The 16831-nt window shown below is 47.6% G+C and overlaps 1 long non-coding RNA gene across 1 annotated transcript; it reads right to left on the bottom strand.

Moving 5' to 3' along the window:
* Positions 1 to 1708: 1708 nt before the first annotated feature.
* Positions 1709 to 16571, bottom strand: LOC120655756. The gene is made up of 4 exons (XR_005667720.1): positions 15842 to 16571; positions 2429 to 2467; positions 1893 to 2274; positions 1709 to 1783 (listed from the first exon to the last, which is right to left on the bottom strand). It is a non-coding gene; the product is annotated as an uncharacterized LOC120655756 (long non-coding RNA).
* Positions 16572 to 16831: the final 260 nt, after the last annotated feature.

Here is a 16831-nt window from a genome sequence, read left to right as displayed (position 1 = left end):
GGTAAAATCGCACAATTAAAAAAAAGGGTAAAATCACCTTTTGAGATCCATACAGGGGCAAGAACATCAAATTCCCAAATTGTTTTATATTTGTGATCTCAGTTTGTCTGATCCTCTATCAACAGGTAGCCTTAGGTGGATGAAAATCGAAGTGGTTGATTACGAAACCGACAATATAGATCATATATTTTCAGATCATTTGCTATGCTTTTATTTCCACAATTTACTAGTGGAACTAGACTATACCGTGTCACCCTTTTCCTGCACTACTATGTCCTGATCATCGCGTAAACTAAACATTTCGGGTATATTAACAAACCTCACCAGGGGTAAACTCGATGTTGACAGAAGTCTATACATACCACTACTGATGTAGTTTTCACATTTATATCCCATTCGACAACTTGGCGTTGATCTGAGGAGTCTTCGCACAAGTTACCATATGTGATGTGAGCACCTATGAAGCCTACCGAAATACATCACAATGATAATAAGTTCATTCGGTTTAAAGCACTCACCGCAACTTCAACATACTCGCATTGCTGATGAGTTAGCTAAAAAAAATCTCAACAAAATCCGGATCCAACGGACTAGTTATCTTGCTCGGTATTTCCCATCCCTCGCTAGGCAAAAAAGCAGAGCAAGTCCCGCTCATCATCTCTCTCTTCCAGCCTCCCGCATAGGTCCCGCAGCCCGCCGTCCCGCTGCCACGCCTCGTCCCGGAGCAGCCTGCGTAGGCACCACGTAAGCTTTCTCCTCTAATCCTCTGTTCGCCTCTTAGAATTCCCCTTGAATTGGCGCTGATTTTGGAGGGGTTTCGCTCTGTTTGGGCAGTGGTGGATGCAGTGGGGTTGACGGCGGCAGTGGGGCTTGGGTGGGGGCAGCCGAGGGAGCAAGAGCAGGAACGAGGAGGAGCGCGGTTGTCCCGTTCCACAGCATGAGGAGCGCGGCAAACAGCGCGGCGGGGCGAGAGGGGGAAGAAGGGAAGGGCAAGACAGCCGGCGGCACCATCGATGAGCCTGCGCAGCTCCCGCACCCCCTCCCGCCGGCACGCCGTTGAGACTGCGGCGCAGTCGAGCCGGCTGCTGGTGGAGAGGAGGTGGAGGTGAGCTTGGTGGATTTGAGGAAGAAGGGGGGGTTTGAATATGTTGGAGTTTACCTGGATATGGGGAGTGGATCATAGCTAAATGAAAATATATATGGAGAGTGAAATTTAGCTAGTTTCTTGGAGATGCTCATATCACAATCCTTACAACATGATGGTTATTGGATGGTAGAATTCCGATAAAGGGCTGGAAACCATCTGCCGTATGGTCCACATAAGTTAGCGGTCATCCACACCTAAAGAGCTTGTGTTGGCATGTGTGGGTTTGTGTTGGTGCTTGTACTTTATGTTCCTCTTCTTAGTGAAATGACATGCAGATCTCACGCATGTTCGAGAAAAAATCAACAGCTAAAGATGGGCGTGACTAGAATTGACCAAACGTTTCATTGAACTAATCCATGGGAACGGTGTAGGGGCAGTGGTTCAGAACCTCGTCAACCATAGAGGATTTGAGTGGATCAGTACACACCGTTAGACCCCTTCCAGCCATGTCACTCCCGCTGGCCGATGGTGCGCGCAAGGTGGAGGTACCGGAGAAGCTGAGACTGTCGTCATGTTCGTTTGATCAGGAAATATAAATCAGGGTTTAGGGTACTGTACTACTGTTCATCAGCAGAATATCACGCGGTTACTGCTGACTCGCTTCAACACTTGACATGTGTCTCGTAGCTCCAGCACCTGCGGGGCCAAAATGTCCACTACTGGGATCATCAATGATATATCCGAACTCCTAAGGCAATGATAACTACGGGATCTCGTGCGCGCTCATCCGACGCGAAGCACGTACCTCGCTCCCACTTTCGGCGAGACTACCATCGGCCCTGGACTGGAGGAAATGACACCACGACCTGAACAATGACAAAGCGATGGCCCAGTTTTGTAAGCACCAAGGATAGTACACTTCCGCAGAGGCTAACATTAATCATTCCTGCATTCCTGCCATGACCCGCTCACGTCTGTGAACTTAGAACTAAGTTCATACCCTCTTACAGCTGGGATGTGCTCTTTGGATTAGCGAAGTAGCGGTTTCTACAACCGGGTGGTTCTTTACTGGGGTCTTGCTTGAACAGGGCCCACAGCATGGTCGGAGCTGCAGGCACAGGCTCTTCAAACACCCAAACGAGAAGGTGCCAATCGAGTGTCAACTTCTCCAACAGAGTCCGGCAAGTCTGCAAAAAGACAATGCAAAGCCAATCAAGCAAGAAAGTAGCATTTCAACGAGTCAGAACATGTTTGAATTTCGACTTTCTTCTATCTGATGAAATTTGGTTGGCATTTCTTCTGCGAGACCAGTAAGAAGTAAGTACAGGATGGGCCAGATACCTGAGGATTCAATACATCCATCCAATAGATAAGATCCTCCTGTAAGACAATAAGTGCAAAGCACACAATTAGAACCTTTAAAATAACAATGTCGATAATGAAAAATGTTTTACTTTATTTTAGAAACTTGAATAATCGAACAATAACCTACGAATGTTTGCAAATGAGTCATTTTTCTGTGACAACACTGAAAGTATAGCCTGATGAAGACCAACGAGCTATATCACATGACAAGTATAAGGTATTGTATCCTTAATTGGGTTGTAAACATGCATCACCAGAAATTTTTATAACAGTGTCGCCAAGGTTTTCAGGATGAGGCACAAGCTTACAGGAGCAGTGTCCAATGGAGAAGGGATTACAAGGTACATAAATTCAAATTGTCCAGCAGCTTACATTATGATTTGTTCCTACTATAGTCAACATAAAAAACTAAAATATGGTGCATATGGTCCATGTAAGAGCATGTATAGATAATTCGTCTACAATCTCCCATTCACAAATATTTGTCAACTTTGAGCAAATATGAGTTAACTAAGGGCCCACTATATTTTATACAGTGTGACCAAAATGCTTTTCATAACTAATTAGTAATTACATCTCCATCGCAAAAGTAAATCTTTCAACAGCATGCAATATACAAGCATGCTGCCTAGCATTTGTCAACAAATAAAGTGATAAAAGATTAGTAGCACTCGTAAACTGATGAGGTGCAAAAATACCAAGCACTGTATTGGAAAAAGGTGGCCTCCAGCTAACTGTACACGGGTACTCCATCTCGGTTCCTTAAGCATTATATTAGTTCTTTTATTTTTACTGGTTTCCTAATATGAATAGATTACTCCCATCAGATTTTCGAAACCAAAGCGATTTTTCAGTATTCCAGACATTCAAGCATTCAAACATCACATTGTAAAATTGGAATCAATTACAAAGATGGTAAAAACATGTGTGGAACTTGATTTTGATATCCAGAATTTGAAACTCAGAGCTGAAATTGATTAATGCAAATTCAAATATCAAATATGTATACTCCTAGAATTGTGAGGGACCGAAACCGGCGACCAGTGGGGGGTGAATGGGAGCCGGTCAAAATTTCTTCTGAAATCGATCCGTCGGCTTATATCCCAAAATCACCACAAGTCCTCAAGAGTTCTAGGTGAAGTTTGGAATAGCTATGAAAGAGCTAAACCATCACAAACAAGCCCTATAACGAGCGAGCGAAAACTCGGAGGCAAACGAGAAAATCAGCAGACCTGGCAGACGCAGACCGGTCGGACCGCTTACACAGACCGGTCAGACCGGTCGGGCTGGAATTGAAATCCCAGACCGGTCGGGCTGGAATTGAAATCCCAGACCGGTCAGACCGGTTGCTCCCAGACAGCCCGCAAACAAAGCTTCAAATGTTGAATCTCGAGCAAACGAAGTCCAAATCCAACGAAACTTGGAGGATACCTTCACATCTGTCCCGTGAACATATCCCCAAGAGATCTCTCCCAAAAGATTAAAGGATCTTGAGAATTCGGGGGGAAGATCAAAGTGGATTGGGGTTTTCTCAAGAACACAAAAACTCCAATTCGTGAGAACTCGCGATTCCAGGGGGTTTGGCACTAGGCTAGATGCATAGGAATCGTCACAAAGAGTACAACAAAGCACAAATTCAAAGGGTTGTCTCCTCCAAACACAAAACACACCAAAAGAGGAGAATTCGAACCCAAAACGCAAGAGAGGAGGGAGAGGACGAGAACTCAGCACACAAAGGTGAATCTAAAACGAATTTCATTCATTAATCTCAGAGAAATTCACCTATACAAAGGCTAGAGCCATCCGCCCATCATCCTACCCACTAATTTGCATTGGAGTCCTTGGCCCTAACTTGGAGCAGGGGCAGGGAGAAGGAAAAACGAAGAGGATACAAAAAGACGCAAGAGACTCACCCAGCCACGGGCTGGTGGGGGTAGACCTGGGCATGGGCTGCCCGACCCGACGGACCCGACCCAACCCGCCCGAAAATAGCCCGACCCGACCCGACCCGAAGAGTTTGATGGGCGGGCTCGGGTCAAAATTTTTGACCCGGTATGACTGACGGGCCGGGCATGGGCTAAAAATTTTGACCCGAAACCCGAAAAAACCCGAAGGAACCCGACATTTTACATAGGCCCGGCCCGACCCGACCCGAACCCGACCCGACCCGACTGGCTGTCGGGTCGGGTGCGGGCTCAATTTTACGGCCCGGCCACCGGGTCGGGTCGGGCACGGGCCGCTAGAAAAAATACCGGGCTTTTTTTGGCCCGACCCGAACCCGACCCGGCCCGGAGGATGCCCAGGTCTAGGTGGGGGTATTTATACCCAGCTGCTGCGGCCAGACCGGTCAGACCGGTCGGGTCTGTAGCAGCCCTATACACGTCCTCAATCAACGGTGGAGTTTCTTTCTTCGACGCGAAGTCTTCCCTGTGATGCCTCCTCGTTGACGAAGATCCGGTCCCCGGTTTTGGAGGGTCCGCGAAACCCGGGTAGATGGCCGGTTTTGAGAAAACCGCCAAAACTCCACGTGTGGGAAGATTCCCGCCTCCACGCCATGGCCCTAGACGCCGTTCCCGCCTCGGCCTCCTGACGGCCCTAGACGCCGCCCGACGTTTGTCACCTCCTCGCCCGCAGCGAGGCCCTGGACGCCGTCGATGCCCGTCGCCTCCGCCAGTCCCGAGACCGACACCCGTGCCTCCACGACTTGGCGTCTTCGACCGCCGTCTGCCTGCTTGGTTTTGTGACGCAAACCAAGAAACCCGCCTTCCGTCGCCGCTTGCGCCCTCAATCCAGGAGTGGATGCCACAGCTGCCGCCCGGCCTGAGCTCCTCCACGGCAACTCTCCGTCCACACTCGACACCCGTGTACCTGCAATCCAAAGACCAATTGCACGATCACACCGCACGGTTGACAATTCACTCATCACAAGCAGGATAGAGTACTCAACATTCCTCAATCTCCCCCTTGATGAGTGCATTGTCAACACACCACCAGAAACCAGAGAAGTGATAAAATAGAAACAAGAAAGCGAAGAACTCAAGCAAGTGACAAAAAGCTCAGAAAGTCAAGAATAGTCACTTCCTCAAGCACAGATCGATTCCCTAAGACAAAGGCAACGGCTCGACACAATCGATCAAAAGCCAAAACATGACTCCTCAAAGACAGAGGTAACGCTCGACGCAGTCATACTGGAAGTGGAAGGAAAACGAGGAAAACTCAGGAGCCAGAAACAAAGCAAAGCAGATACTCCCCAAGCAAAGCTTTTCCCTCTCACAAGTGCAACTCTCCCAAAATGATGCACTCTCAAATACCTATGCACAACAAGTTTTTCAAAAATCAAACAAGTCTTGTTCGATCACTTCTTTTCAAAAATCAAACAAGTCTCCCCCTTGTTCGATCACTTCTCCCAAAAATTCTCCCCCTTGTTGGCACATGCACACATCAAGCCTAAAATATGCCTAAACCTCCCCCTGAAACTGAGACTCTCCCTGAACAGATGCTATGCAATGAATGTAATGCAGGAGGTGTAAGTGAAAGCAATCAGGGATACAGTGATATGAGCAACATCTAGTTACAAGCACGTGTGCATCCATAAACAAGACCTGCATCTAGCTCAACAGGATATATCAAATCAGTCTAGGGCTAGGCAAGTTCAGTTTAGGAGAAATAAAAGCATCACCCAAGATCTAGCACTAATAAGTAGGGAATGGAAAGCAGTGCTAATCATACTCATACAGGTGAGCCAAACCAGCCAAAAGCATGTTGCAAACATTCATTTTTCGATCAAATTTACATCAAGCAATTCTTAATGCCAGGGGTTGAAAGCTTGTCATGCTTTACTTAGCAACGTGGCCAAGCCTATGCCAAAGACAATCAGAAGCTTAAGGCACTCATTTCAGTCATGCACAGCCTTGCCCAGGTTCTCACAAGTGCAAAGTGAGCCGTCCCGAAAACTCGATCAGTGCGACAAGCAATCCCACCTGTATCTTTTCAATCCATTTCAAGAACAGTCCAAGCAATTTTATCAAATTTAGATCATTTCAAGTATGAATTGCTGAACGAAAGGCTACACTAGCATGAATAAGATAGCAAAGCATATCAACACACCCTAACATGCTAGTAGCCAAGACAGGGTGATCATGTTTTCAGGTTTTCAAATCAAAATAGCTTAACTCAGATGATGTCATATACATAGTGAAGCAAGCTATACATGATCAAATTTATCAACTCACACTAGCAGGCACTAGAAGATCATAGCAATGTATACAAGAATGCTAGTGCAAGTGAGGCAATGCAAAATACAAACATGTACAATGCATATGCACAATGCAACTACCAAACCTAGAAAACTCAGAGAAGAACAAACAAGACCTACAAAGCTAACCAAAGTAAAGTCAGCGATCAAAAGGGGTAACAAACCCCAAGCTCCCCTTGCAAGCGAGCAAAGGTGTCCTGCTCTAGCGGTTTGGTGAGGATATCTGCAGTTTGTCTCTCTGAAGGGACATGGATCAAGTCTATGTGGTCTCTCTCATGATTGTCTCGCAGGAAATGGAACCGGATATCTATGTGTTTGGTTCTGGAGTGTAGGACATGGTTCTTTGCAATGCTAATAGCGGACATGTTGTCTACAAAGATGGGAACCCTACCAAAACCCAATTCATAATCCTGCAAGGTTTATTTCATCCAAAGTATCTGGGAGCAGCAGCTAGCAGCGACAGCATACTCAGCTTCTGTGGAAGAAAGCGCTACGCTAGCCTGCTTGTGAGAGGACCAAGACAACAAAGATGTACCGAGAAATAGACAAGTGTCAGATGTCGACTTGCGATCCAACCGACACCCACCGCAATCGGCATCAGAAAAGCCCACCAAAACCAGAGAAGAATCCGCAGAGTACCAAAGACCAAATTCAGGGGTGAATTTCAGATACCTGAAGATGCGTTTCACCACCTGCCTGTGGGAGGTGCGCGGAGAAGCCTGGTACCGTGCACAGAGACAGACACCGAACTGAATGTCCGGCTGCGTCGCCGTCAGGTACAAGAGGGAGCCGATCATGCTCCTATACTCCTTCTGGTCCACCTCCTCGCCATCCAAGTCCTCATCAAGCGCCGTCAATGTGCTGATCGGAGTCGGCTGAGGAGACAAGTCACTCATGTCGAACTTCCGCAGCAAGTCTCTGGTGTACTTGGCTTGATGGACGAACGTGCACTGGGAAGTTTGTTTGATCTGCAGCCCGAGGAAGAACTGCAACTCACCCATCATGCTCATCTCGAACTCCCTGGACATCTGCTCAGAAAACTTGGAGACAAGAGCGTGAGAAGAGCCACCAAAGATAATATCATTTACGTATATCTGAACTAACAGAAAATCAGTTCCAGACCGCATGAGGAACAAAGTTTTATCCACACATCCCATTTTAAAGCCCTGAGCCAGCAAAAAGGTTTCCAGTCTATCATACCAAGCTCTAGGTGCCTTTTTCAAACCATAAAGTGCTTTCTGAAGTTTATAAACATGGTTTGGAAACTTGGGATTTTCGAAACCAGGGGGTTGTTTCACATAAACCTCTTCTTCGATAAAACCATTTAAGAAGGCAGATTTAACGTCCATTTGGAAAACTTTAAAACCCTTAGAAGCAACAAATGCAATAAAAATCCGAATTGCTTCCAAACGAGCAACAGGGGCAAAAGTTTCCTCAAAATCAATACCCTCTTTTTGGCAAAACCCCTGGGCAACAAGACGAGCCTTGTTTCGAACAACCAACCCATCCTCACCCTGCTTGTTTTTGAAAACCCACTTCGTTCCGATGGGATTACAAGCAGGTGGAGGCTCGACTAAAACCCAAACTTGGTTTCTTTCAAAATTTTCGAGTTCCTCATGCATGGCATTGACCCAATTAGAATCAGAAAGAGCGTGTCCAATATCCTTGGGCTCAAAAGAGGCAACAAACGCTGAATGAGCAAAGCCAGCGATACTTGTTACCTTGGACCGTGTGACTCGCTCATTGAGATCACCTAGCATCAGTTGAGGTGGATGACGACACTGAATGTGTCGAGGTGCTTCCCGCGTCGAAGTCGCCTCCTCCTCAACCAAATCTGGTGTCTCTTCAGGTGCAACTGGTGAAGCCTGAGTCACCTGCTCGATCGGCCCCCGGGAAGTAGACGTAGTCGGGTCGGGGCCGTCGTCATCGTCCGAGCTTGTGGCAGAGACGGCTGGGTCCGCAGCACGCGTGGTAGCCTCAGTGTCACCCTCCGCAGCTTCTTCCTCCTCATCTTCAAAGATGGAGGTGCCGAGCTCATCATCTCCTGCAACTTTAAAGACAGAAGAATTACACGGTGCCGTCTCGTCGAAAGTGACTTCACAAGTTTCTCTGACGATGTTAGTATCAATAATCAACACACGGTAAGCTCTAGAGTGAGAAGCATAACCGACAAAAATGTCGTCAGACGAGCGAGACTCAAACTTATCAAGATTTCCATCTTTTAGCACAAAGCACCGGCAACCGAAAACTCTGAGATGGTCAACACGGGGCTGGCGTCCAAATCGCAACTCATAAGAAGTCCTGTGCATGAAAGCACGTAACAAGCGATGTTAACCGCCTCAGCCCAGTATTTGCGAGGAGTCCTATGCTCATCGAGCATCGTCCATGCCATCTCAACCAACGTCCGATTCTTCTGCTTTACAACTCCATTCTGCTGTGGAGTGTAGGGAGAAGAATACTAGTGTTCAAGCCCTTGATCACTGCAAAAAGACATCAAAACGAGCGTTTTTTAATTCTGTGCCATTATCACTGCGAATCGCTCAGATGGCCTGGGGTAGCTCGTTTTGCAACCTCAAGATCAAGTCTCGAACAAACTCGAAAGGTTCATCCTTGGTTCTCATGAAAAAGACCCAAGAATAGCGAGAGAAGTCGTCCACGATCACGAGAACGTACCACTTCCCACCAACAGACATCACCCGAGAAGGACCTACTGTGTCCATGTGTAGCAACTCTCTAGGGTGAGCGGTCATCACCTGATTAATAGGCGGATGAGAAGCGGCAATCATCTTCCCGTGGCGACATGGATGGCAAACAAGGTCTTTTTCAAACTTCAATTTGGGCAATCCTCGGATCAGGCCAAATGAGCTCAGTCTCGACCACAGATCAAAACTCAAATGTCCAAGTCTCCTATGCCACTTCCACAGATCAGAAGAAGGACCAGCCAACAAGCAACGAGAAGGGCCAAGAGGAGTTCCAGAGAAGTCAACCAAGAAAATCCGATCGCGAGGTGTAATCTGGCAAACCAAATCTCCTCTGGAATCCAAAATACGCGAACAACCCTCCTTGAAGCGAACCTCAAACCTGATAAGGACACGGCTACGCTGTCCAAATAATTTTCCCAATCTTTCACGGTACAAAAACACAAGCAAACTACTTCTCTGAATTCTGAACAAAGAAATTGGAATTTGAATAACCCTCAGCTAGCGGCCACAGAAAAACAAAAGTCGTAATCTGATATTACTTATGTCAACCAACCGCAGCAATACTACTTTATTTGAATAGATAGGTGTTGATTCAGCAGTAAGGTGGATGTCGACCACAGCAACAATCAGCCAATCCAAATTCTGAAAGCTCACGTATTCTCGATCAAGATAATATTCACGGCAATAGATCAGCACAACTATTATTTAATTCCAGCGGTCAAACAAGAGTACTTTAGAGCAGATAAAAAAGATCTCGCACAGCCAGCAAGTACTCACAACCAAAATAAGATGAATGAAATTAATTCCGCTTGATTAACCAACACCTGTAGCAGCATTGAAAGAAAGAGGGATTCGGCTTACAGAAGATGCAAACCAAACCCTACATAGATCTTCCACCCGCGGCCACGACAAACCACGATCAGAAGATGGGGATCCACTGAAGAATCCGGAGCAGCGCACCCAGGAAACAATCCTGATCACGCTCCCAATCACGATCCAGAAGAATCGGCAAGGTAGATGAGATCGGACGGCATCTCGCTATTCGTAGGAGAAACCCTAGACAAGAGACACAAATAAAATCCAATCTAATCTGTACACAAGGGTCATTACCCTGGCTTTATGGCTCGCAGGCCAGCCAAACACCGAGCCCATCTTTGGCGTGCGCGCAGGCACCGGACCAGACTCGACTCAATTCTTATTCGGACTCCAATAAAATACGCGACCAATCAAGACTCAATAAAGACCTATCTCGAAGCTAACTATTTAAAAAGAAATACTAATTGCTATGTGAACTCTCGATTAGCATATAGCTGCATGCATGATACGTTGTCCAATGGATTAAAATATTCAAGCTACCATGCAATTACGCACTAGCAAGTGTGTCTGCCTGGTCACGCTCTTGAGGCTCATCTGATTAAATGGACTTGGTCACTTGGCCTCTTCTCTATTATATTCACCCGCACACAACCAATATGGATGTATCGTCCCCTTGGATCAGGTGGCTTCTTAAATTCACACATATCCTGTTCTTTGTGTAAATTATCTCCATTAAATATAATCTTGTCAGACAGAGTAGCAGTACCAGCTAGAGATCCTTCTTTCATCAAATTTTGCTTCACACCAGAAGAAAATGCACCAAGCTTAATAAAAAGAGGATCCTTTAGATTATTACCAGATGAAATGCCAGCTAAAATATTTTGATGAACCATGAGCTCATCAAAACCCCTCATCAAAAAATTGCGAAACAGAGAGCAAATTGAACCCAAGGTTCGAAACCAAAGCAACCTCTCTCAGGGTAAAGCGATCAGAAACTCGAACAGCGCCAAGTCCACGTACCTTTCCTCTTCCATTATCCCCGAACACAATGTACCCCTTTGAGCGCATCGGGGTGAGGCTGGAGAACCATTTGTCATTCCCAGTCATATGGCGCGAACAATCGGAGTCCATGATCGACCTATTCTCCAAGACTCGAACCTTCACATCAGTAGTGAGACAAGGGGTGAGCAAATGTCTCAACACTGGGGTTAGTAAAGTGAGAAGCAAACCAGTGTCGAGCCATTTGCTCTACAGAAGGTTTAGCAAAACCAGGCAAAGCGTATCCCCTATCAGCGCGCCCTAGCATCTCCCTGACCTCCACCTACACAGCGCGCCCTAGCATCTTGCCTACCACCACGCCGAGGATGACCAAGTACCCGAGCAGAGTACATGTCCGCGTTCCGTCTCTCCTGCTCACGCCTAACAGCTCGCTTCCTTCTGAAGCAAAACTCCTCCAGGTGACCTTCTCTGTCATAGAACTCACAGTGGTACCTCACCTCACGCTTGGGAGGTGGAGGCCTAGCCTGCGGACGGGGAGGAGCAGCCCCCTTCTTCTGGGCAACCTGGGCTGCGGCAGCAGGGAGCGTATGGAGGGGATTCTTTAGCTCATTAGGCTTTGGAACCCAAACCTGCTTCTGCGGAGGTGCTTTCGGTGGTTCTTTAAGCACACCATCCGCGGGGTCAACAAGTGAAGGCTGTGTGCTCGTACTAGCAGTGTTTCCAGCAGCCTTGCCGATCTTACCATACAACTTGTCAAAGTCTGACTTTGTGTATGTGTAACCGACCCCAAACCCATCACCACGCTTGAACTGCTTGATCATCATGCCCAACTGCGGCTCACTAGCACAAACCCAACTAAGAATCGCCCTAAGATAGGTATTCTCATTCTCAAAGTTGGCTTTCTCTACCGCAAGATTATCCAAATCAGAGATCAAACCAGGGCAAACAGAGCAGTCTATAGGTGGGCTAGACTCCACGACCTTAGTCTTCCCTAAAGACTTAACCAAGGCGTTCTTCTCATCTAGCTCCGACCTAAGCGTGGGACAAAGCTTACAGGCACCAAGCAGAACAGGCCTAGACCTAAGCTCCTCTAGTTCACACACAATAGTAGCAAACTTTGACTGTAAAGAAGCTAGATCAGCCTTAAAGATAGGACACTCATCACATTCAAGCACATCACTAACAATGGGAGCGTCCTTAACCAGTTCAAGTTCATGCTTGGCCTTAGCGAGCTCATGAGACACGTCAAAAAGCGAAGTCTTAGCAACATCTAAGTTCGCAACGTTCTCATCATGCTTGGCACGGAGAGCAGCAAGATCGTTCATGTGAGATATGCATCCAGCGCACTCATCCTCACTAGATTTCTCCCTAGCACAAGCCAGCTCAGCCCTAAGCTTTCTACGCTCTCTAGCTGCTTCCTTAAGCAGCCTCTTCTGGTTGTCGAGAGCGGCGTACAACTCCCTAACCTCTGTATCTAGCAGGTCGATCGTGGAGTTTACCTCTGAATCACTCTCGGATCCAGGAGAAGAGTCGGAGTGTGTCGGTGTAGCATGTCCACCTGAAGACGCACGAGCACCATGGCTTCGCCCGCCATGGTGCAGAAACCCTTGTGCCGACCGGCCGCCAAGCACAGGCCGATGAAGCCGGTGGCTTCCTTGTCGCACTTCTTCTTCTTCTTATCGTCGTCGTCGGAGGTCGGTGAAGAAGAGTGGTCGGTGTCGGAGCTCTTGTCTAGGTCGCTGAGCTGCGCCAGAAAGGCCTTCTCCCGCTTCTTGGCCTTGTACTGGAAGCGCTTCTTGAGCGACTCCTTGTCGAAGCTTCCTCCCCGGTCACGACTGCAGTGCTTGTGGCGCCGACGCTCCTTGTTGGAGCCTCCCTCGTCGCGGTCGCGGTGGCGGTAGTAGTCGAAGTGATTGTTCTGGCCACCGCCGGACTTCTTGGGGCAATCGGCGATGAAGTGGTTCAAATCGCCGCAGTTGTAGCACCCGGGGTTCTTCTTCCTCTGCCTGTTGTGGTAGACGCGCTGGATTGCTGATGAGGAGGCACAAGTCGTTGTCGCCCAGCGTCTCCAGCTGCTCATCTGTGACAAAAGGCAAAGAGACAAGAGAAAAGCCAAGAGCAGAGTTAGTGTTAGAGCTCGATCCACCTAGACAAGTCACAAGAGCAGGGGCACCATTGAGCTTGGCTCGTGTCTGGTTATCCACCTCCGTGGCTTTGAGCTTGCTGAAAAACTTGTTCACGATCAGAGTCTCATAGCCAGCAGACTCAATGATCGTGTTCACCTTGAGATCCCACACAGAGCGGTCAAGTGCTTAGAGCAGCTTGAGGGCCTTCTCATTCTCTGTGTACTCAAGGGCATCAGCAGATCTATTCGCATTGACATTGTTCACAATCGATTGAAACCGACTGAATATATCGCCAATAATCTCACCCGGCCCCTGTGTGAAGTTCTCGTATTCACGCCGGTGAGTCTTGAACAGTCTGGCCTTCACCTGAGGTGTGCCCTTGTGGTAGTTCTCAAGGCACGTCCAAACTTTGTGGGCTTCCTGAAAACCCTGGACGCGTGAGAACTCCGCACGAGAAACGCCAGCGAACAAGGCATTGACAGCCTTGGCATTAGCCTCGTGCTCGGACACCTGAAGTGGTGTGGTCCGAACGGCAAGCACCTCGTAAGCCTGGTTCTTGGTGATCTCCCAAACCTCGCCTCCCATGCTCTGCAAGAAGGCTCGCATGCGCACCTTCCAATAAGCATAGTCCTCGCCGGCAAACACGGAGATCTTACCAAGACTCGTCATGGTCGCTAAGTGGTTTTCGAACCGGATAAGGTACTGAAAACCTCAACCAAGCTCTAATACCAATTGAGGGACCGAAACCGGCGACCAGAGGGGGTGAATGGGAGCCGATCAAAATTTCTTCTGAAATCGATCCGTCGGCTTATATCCCAAAATCACCACAAGCCCTCAAGAGTTCTAGGTAAAGTTTGGAATAGCTATGAAGGAGCTAAACCATCACAAACAAGCCCTAGAACGAGCGAGCGAAAACTTGGAGGCAAACGAGAAAATCAGCAGACCTGGCAGACGCAGATCGGTCGGATCGCTTACACAGACCGGTCAGACCGGTCGGGCTGGAATTGAAATCCCAGACCGGTTTCACCGACCGATCAGACCGGTTGCTCCCAGACAGCCCGCAAACAAAGCTTCAAATGTTGAATCTTGAGCAAACGAAGTCCAAATCCAACGAAACTTGTAGGATACCTTCACATCTGCCCCGTGAACATATCCCCAAGAGATCTCTCCCAAAAGATTAAAGGATCTTGAGAATTCGGGGGAAGATCAAAGTGGATTGGGGTTTCTCAAGAACACAAAAACTCCAATCCGTGAGAACTCGCGATTCCAGTGGGTTTGGCACTAGGCTAGATGCATAGGAATCGTCACAAAGAGTACAACAAAGCACGAATTCAAAGGGTTGTCTCCTCCAAACACAAAACACACCAAAAGAGGAGAATTCGAACCCAAAACGCAAGAGAGGAGGGAGAGGACGAGAACTCAGCACATAAAGGTGAATCTCAAACAAATTTCATTCATTAATCTCAGAGGAATTCACCTATACAAAGGCTAGAGCCATTCGCCCATCATCCTACCCACTAATTTGAGAGATTAGCTAAACCCTAACCCTCTTTTGCGTTGGAGTCCTTGGTCCTAACCTGGAGCAGGGGCAGGGAGAAGGAAAAACGAAGAGGATACAAAAAGACTCAAGAGACTCACCCAGCCACGGGCTGGTGGGGATATTTATACCCAGCTGCTGCGGTCAGACCGGTCGGGTCTGCAGCAGCCCTGTATACGTCCTCAATCAACGGTGGAGTTTCTTTCTTCGACTCGATGTCTTCCCTGTGATGCCTCCACATTGACGAAGATCCGGTCCGCGGTTTTGGAGGGTCCGCAAAACCCGGGTATATGACCGGTTTTGAGAAAACCGCCAAAACTCCACGCGCGGGAAGATTCCCGCCTCCACACCGTGGCCCTAGACGCCGTTCCCGCCTCGGCCTCCTGACGGCCCTAGACGCCGCCCGACGCCCATCACCTCCTCGCCCGCAGCGAGGCCCTAGACGCCGTCGACGCCCGTCGCCTCCGCTAGTCCCGAGACCGACGCCCGTGCCTCCACGACTTGGCGTCTTCGACCGCCGTCCGCCTGCTTGGTTTTGTAGCGCAAACCAAAAAACCCGTCTTCCGTTGCCGCTTGCGCCCTCGATCCAGGAGTGGATGCCACAGCTACCGCCCGGCCTGAGCTCCTCCACGGCAACTCTCCGTCGACACTCGACGCCCATGTACCTGCAATCCAAAGACCAAGCGCACGATCACACCGCACGGTTGACAATTCACTCATCAGAGGCAGGATAGAGTACTCAACATTCCTCAAATTGTTTAAAACTTACCTGTTGCCTGCGCTAGATACTACCTACCCAAACTCTTCTCACAAATGAACTTTGTTTTCCTAAATAAAGGATATTGTGGCCAACAATGTTACCTAGTGTAATGGAAAACTTATTGTAGACCACACAAGCAAGCAAAACATAAATTTCCTTTTGAAGAAAAAAGGCATAAAGAAAAGCAAACACACCTCCATTACTCCAGGATAGTGCATGACATAACCAATTACTCGGCGACTCAAACCTTCATAGACAGTGCTAGTGCTACCATCACCATTTATCCACGGTAATATAGGCTGATAAATATGCCCTCCGCAATCATGATAGCAACTGCTCTCCTAGTCGTACTCTATTGGAGTAGATGGCCTCTCGTCATCCCCAGGATTTTTGCTGTAAATATGAGGTGAGCTCAACTTGCTTTGAACATTAATTATGGTCACCGTGTGCCCATCACCAAGCATTTTTATAGGCCCAGGAAAATTAATAGGCATTGTATGCTTCTCTTTCAGTAAATTTTTGGGGTCTCCATTACCCACAACTTGAGAAGTTGGACCTGAGCAGCTGCAAGGATTGCATTCTGCAAGTGTGGTTATATGATACTTTGACAAATGTAGCGAGTCCACGATCTGAACAGCATCATATGCATTGACCTATGAAGCAATTGAATGAATCCCACCGATTAGCTAATGGAGTATAAGTGAATGCAAAAAAAATGACAGGAAAGCAGAATGTACAGTGTAACATTGCGTATAATGCATTTATAACCAGAGGAAACAACAGTAGCATTTAAACCACACCTACAGGACTAACATATATTGAATGTTACAGCTTTACCTCAATGGCCAGCAGAAATCTCTTGAGCGTATCAACAATTCTGTAGACCAATTGCATGGCTGCACAGTTAAGAACAAAAAAAGACACTAACAATCGTTGTCATTAGGAAACTATGAAAAATATTTGCGCATAAGTGTATCAAGTACCTAATGGATGCAGTGCCAGTGACAATTCTCTCAAAGTAACTCCTTGTTCACCAGCTTGATGAATAACACAAAATGCACCCCTGAATAGATCAGAAGACCATGTGAATGATTCATTTTGGTGATCAGATACTGATGGTAACTCTTCCGCATATTTTTTTCATAGCATCCCAAGGCCATCCACTATAAGAGTTTTCCAACTGA

Source organism: Panicum virgatum, chromosome 1N, assembly GCF_016808335.1.
Source record: "Panicum virgatum strain AP13 chromosome 1N, P.virgatum_v5, whole genome shotgun sequence".
In the NCBI taxonomy this organism is placed as follows: domain Eukaryota; kingdom Viridiplantae; phylum Streptophyta; class Magnoliopsida; order Poales; family Poaceae; genus Panicum; species Panicum virgatum.
Note: the sequence above shows the minus strand (reverse complement) of the source record. Positions and strands in the feature narration are given on the sequence as shown.